Source organism: Ctenocephalides felis, unplaced genomic scaffold, assembly GCF_003426905.1.
Source record: "Ctenocephalides felis isolate EL2017-DRISC unplaced genomic scaffold, ASM342690v1 CF-g0.4_SCAFFOLD_03573, whole genome shotgun sequence".
Classification (NCBI taxonomy): domain Eukaryota; kingdom Metazoa; phylum Arthropoda; class Insecta; order Siphonaptera; family Pulicidae; genus Ctenocephalides; species Ctenocephalides felis.
In genome coordinates, this window is record NW_020539727.1 from 22,298,041 (window position 1) to 22,303,700 (window position 5,660).

Sequence of the window (5,660 nt, forward strand, 5' to 3'; positions counted from 1 at the left end):
TAATAAAAGTGCCAAAATCAAATATTTAATAGATTTGGACTCTGATTCTTTGTTAAAACAGTTAAAAACTTGTTATATTTTCAAAATTATTTGACATTTCATACTTCAAAAATTAATTCACTCGCATCATAGTTTTTTGTTTATTATACTTTTGTCGTGTCATATATGTCAATAAAATTTTTTTTCAAATATTATTTATTTGTTAATAAATTAATAATTATTTTAAGTCATCAATGAATAATTATATAATTGTTAAATTCATAAGTTTGGCTAAATCAACACAGGAATATTGTGGAAATAAATATTTTTTTACATAAAGATCTGATTTTTGACATTTGCATTTTATTTCAAATTAATTATAATTGTCAAAATATTTTCTTTTCGGTAAAAATTTAATATGATATAATATAATGTTTAGTTTGTCTAGTTTGTTTTTGTCAGATTCAAATGATTTCCTCATATTGTACTATTCCATTTAAGGGGTTACAATTTCCTGTAAGATTAGCATTTGCGATGACAATCAAAATATATCTTAACCGATATATTAATAATAATATTATATTTTAATTACACAATTTTCTTTACACTCCGATAAATAATTCCCACGCATCATAGTGTTTTGTTTATTTTAATTTTGTTTATGTCATTTTTTTTAAATTAAAGAATAAAATAAATTTTAGTCTAAATCAACGCAGTATCTTTATCTAAATATACAATTTTTTATATAAATATTTGATTTTTTTGATGATATTTATTTTACAATAATGTTTTGTATTTATAATTTGCTTGGCAATATTGCCTATAACATAACTTGGAATAATTAATTTATTTGCTTCTTATTGAAGTAAGTCGTTAAACATTTTTTTTTGTTAAATGTCAAAATTTTGTTTTTGATTAATTTTAAATTCAATATGCCGCTTTTTTATTGTGATATCTGATCTATAATGTTTTGATGAAGTTTTGGTTTCCGAAATAATTTGGTAAGCTAATCAATTAAATCTAAATCGTAAATCTATTCGTATAATTATTTTCATATATACTGACACATGACATTTAATTTTTTTACATGTCAACATTTATTCAAATTTTTAAGCATTGTTTTTTAATTAGATTTAAAACTATAAACCGTGATTTCGAATATAGCATTTCATCAAATTTGGATTTAAATGTTGATTATTTCTATATATGTACATATTTTTGAATTTTATTTTTTTAAATGTCAATTTTTTTTTTCAAAAATTATATATCGAAATTTCCTTAAATTTTAACATTTGTCATTTTAGTGTTTTGTTTTTTTTTGGTCATTTTCTGTCAAAATTTTTAGAAATTTATAAAAATTATATATTTATATTTCAAATTTACTTTTCAAAATTTCCTATAACCTAAGTTGTATATATATGCACACAATGAGCCATTAAAATTTAAAATTGGTTCAGTAGTTTGGGCGTCCATCGCGAACCAACATCGTGACACGAGATTTATATATATATATATATATATATATATATATATAGATTTATACTTATATTTATATTTATATTTATATATAACCAAATGGTTTATTTTCCAGCAGCTTTGGCAGAAACTCCAAGACATTTTCCCTGGGCCAAAAACGATGATGTGGGTACTGCCAGAAAAAAACAGAAGAACCAAATGGCCAATGTGGCACCAATGTTTATAGTACCGTTTTTGATACAATCAGCCATGGTTCCAATAATGTTATCAATTTTGAAATTTATGCTTTTGGCGTCATTTACAGTCGGAAAATTGGCTTTGGTGTTTGCTCTGGCGAATTCTTTGAAGAACTCTAATAGGAATGAAGAACCTGAGAGGATTATGTACGCCCATAGTGGACATTGGCGGTAGTATTTAATAAAAAAAAATTGGGCAGATTTGGACAGAACTGGCAAAATTTTAGTGGTTATTTGTGTTGCCAAGTAGTAATGGACAATGATAATGGATTCTCCAATTGGCAGCAATTTTTTGATGAAAATTTGATGCAGATTGGGGAAGTATGAAGAGCTTTAGCAATTTTGGTGGTTATTTGAAAAAACAAGTGTCAACTAGTGGTGTATGGCATCGTGCCTAAAGGCAAATTGCTGGAACTTACCGTACCGTAACGAAATTTTCGAGAAATTTTAAACGTTTTCAAATATATTATTACAAATAGTGTAACTTTCATTATTTTTGCACTATCTTGTTATATCTGAGCAAATCAAATGTAAATCATAAATCAATTTCAAAAAAATATTTGCCTAATTTACACAAAATTTAAAAAAATGCTCCCGTCTAGTCACAGTCTAAACGCATTTGCTAACAATTCTGTGCGACATTTTCACTTATACTGGGCTTAGCTCGGCGGCATTTTCACATTTTTTCAATAAACAGTCCAAACGCACTTGGGTACACATTTGTACCAAGGTGGCGCTTAGACTGTGCTTAGCCTGGGTAATTTTTGTAATTTTTAATCCAAAATTACAGAAATATTTTATGGTAAATAAAAGAAGTTAATTAGTGTAAATAAACAATGAAAAATTTTAGTGATAAGTGTAAGGTGTATTAAGGGGGTCTTCCTATGTGACGGCCTGTTTTTTAGGGATATTTTAGAATTTTTTTTTCTACGACCAGTAAATAGTTAGAGCTTCAAGTTTTTTATCATTTATTAATACATATTTGGACAGTATAAATATAAAATTTCAGCTAAAAAAATTTAGTCCAACTAGAGTTACAGCGCTCTAAACACCCCCCCCCTCAAAAAAAAGAGCTCCCACTGTCTCCACGATTCCGGCTGATCGGCTTATCTGACCAAAAAAAAATAAACGGCGTTTTAATTTGTAGGCTTAAAAGCACGGATGCACGGAAAAATTGGATGTTTTATAGACATTTGAAATAAAAGTTGCAAATTAGGCGTTTTTTTTTTTAGTTTTTCTGCTATAAAAAATCGAAGTTTTGAAATTTTTGATTGATAATAGTTCATTCCATGCGTTTAAATATATTGAATGTGCCCTGTAAATTTCAAGTAATTCGGTCCAGCCGTTTCTGAGATACAAAGGAGGAAATTTTGAAAAACACAGTTTTGAGAAAAACGCGTTTAAAGATAAAATGATCGTTGTACTATATACTATATGTATACTTTTTAAATGACTGTAACTCAAAAACTATTTGAGATATCGATTTGAAATTTTAATATGTTATTTTTAAAGGTATAATCTACTGAAATATGAAATAAAAAAAAATTAAATTTTTTCAACTCATCACATAGGAAGACCCCCTTAAGGACGTAAAAATGTGTACATTTGTATTAAATTAACTTACTATTTATTTATTTATTTATTTATTGATAATAGTTTTATTTATTGTTAAGTGTACAATAGTTTGTAATTATTTTTTGTATGAGTTCTTTGTATTAAATTTGTAAATTTGCAAATTTTTTTTGGTTAATAAATGTCCATTTGATTTTATGTTGTTTTATATTTTTTGGTAAAAATAAAATTGCTTAAACATTCAAAATTTTATTATTAAAATTCAAAACTAAATCGAAATTCCTCATACCACCAATTCCAATTATACCGACTAATGTACTTTTTGCATTAAAAATTAAATTACTAATAATATTTGTTCTAGACTTGACTTTTTTAGTACTAGGTATCAAAGTATATATATCTAGGTATAACATACTCAAATTACAATACTGTAGTACTGACAGTACGTCCTGAAGAGCTCTTTAAATAAATAAAATACTCTTGCCACCAATTCCAATTATCCTGACAAATGTACTTTTTGCATTAACAATTAAATTACTAATAATATTTGTTCTAGACTAGAGGATTTTATATATTTAAAGAGCGCTTCAGGACGTATTGTTTGTACTACAGTATTGTAATTTAAGTATGTTATACCTAGATATATATACTTTGATACCTAGCACTAAGATTGTCAAGTCTAGAACAAATATTATTAGTAATTTAATTTTTAATGTAAAAAGTACATTAGTCGGTATATTTGGAATTAGTGGTAAGAGGATTTTATTTATTTAAAGAGCTCTTCAGGACGTACTGTCAGTACTACAGTATTGTAATTGAAGTATGTTATACCTAGATATATATACTTTGATACCTAGTACTAAAATTGTCAAGTCTAGAACAAATGTTATTAGTAATTTAATTTTCAATGTAAAAAGTACATTAGTCGGTATAATTGGAATTGGTGGTAAGAGGATTTTATTTATTTAAAGAGCTCTTCAGGACGTGCTGTCAGTTCTACAGTATTGTAATTCAAGTATGTTATACCTAGATATGTATACTTTGATACCTAGTACTAAAATTGTCAAGTCAAGAACAAATATTATTAATAATTGAATTTTTAATGCAAAAAGTACTTCAGTCGGGATAATTGGAATTGGTGGCATGAGGATTTTATATTTTTAAAGAGCTCTTCAGGACGTACTGTTTGTACTATAGTATTGTAATTCAAGTATTTTATACCAAGACATATATACTTTGATACCTAGTGCTAAAATTGTCAAGTCCAGAACAAATATTATTAGTAATTTAATTTTTATCTTAAAAAAGACATTGTTAATTGTTAGGATAATTGGAATTGGTGGTAACAGTACGTCCTGAGGAGCTCGTTGAATACAAACATAACATTGAACAAAAAGAATTACTCAAAACATTTTTGCAGTGCTCATTTGATTGATAAATAAAAACTTTAATAAAAAAATAAAACATTTTAATAAAAAAATATTCACTCAAATAAATTATCAGCGCCTTTATTAAAAAATAAAATAAATAAAATATCTGCTTGTTTAATAAATAAAATATTTTATAAAAATAATAACTAATATATCAGTTTTTTCATAAGAAACCAATAAAATTATTTCCTCTATACAAAATAGAAAGAATAAATTTTATACACATACTTTTCTTTCTCTATAAATTTTCCCCCAGCTCTCCCTCTATTTTTAATACCTGCTCCCAGAAATTATATATTACAGTTTGTGGAATTATAATTACATATAATTATGTGTATTCCTAAAATCAGGTAGTAAGGGTTTATTTTTAGGAAAAGTACCTAAATATTTGATGATTTCTTTCAAGGAAGCGGAAAATTTATATTTATATCATTTACAGACGTTTCGATTATTTTATTGTGGACTTTTGCAGTGAAAAGGTGACAGAAAAATCGTGAAAAGTGAGTAGATTTTTTTTGTTAAATGTTGTGTATTTTGTGTAATTTGTAATAATTTGTTGATTTTTGTATTTTCTTGTATAATAGACATATTTAAGTGTAATTTGGTGAATTTACAAGGTTGTAGTACAAACGGTGCGTCCTGTAGATTTTTTTGAAATTTATATAAATTGATAGTGAATTATTTGTTGGTTTGAGTTTTTGGCGTGCAGATGTTAATATATAGGGTTTTATATTAAATTTTTTAAATTTTGTTATTTGTTGTTATAAAAGACATATTTAGGTGTAATTTAGGGAATTTATAAGGTTGTAGTACAAACGGTGCGTCCTACAGATTTTTTTTAAATTTGTATGGAATAATTGTGAATCATGGGGATGTTGTGTAGTTTGTTCATAAAGTTGTTAATATTTTTTATTGTGTAACAAAATTTACTAATTTTATAATTTTGTGGTATAATAGACGTATTTAG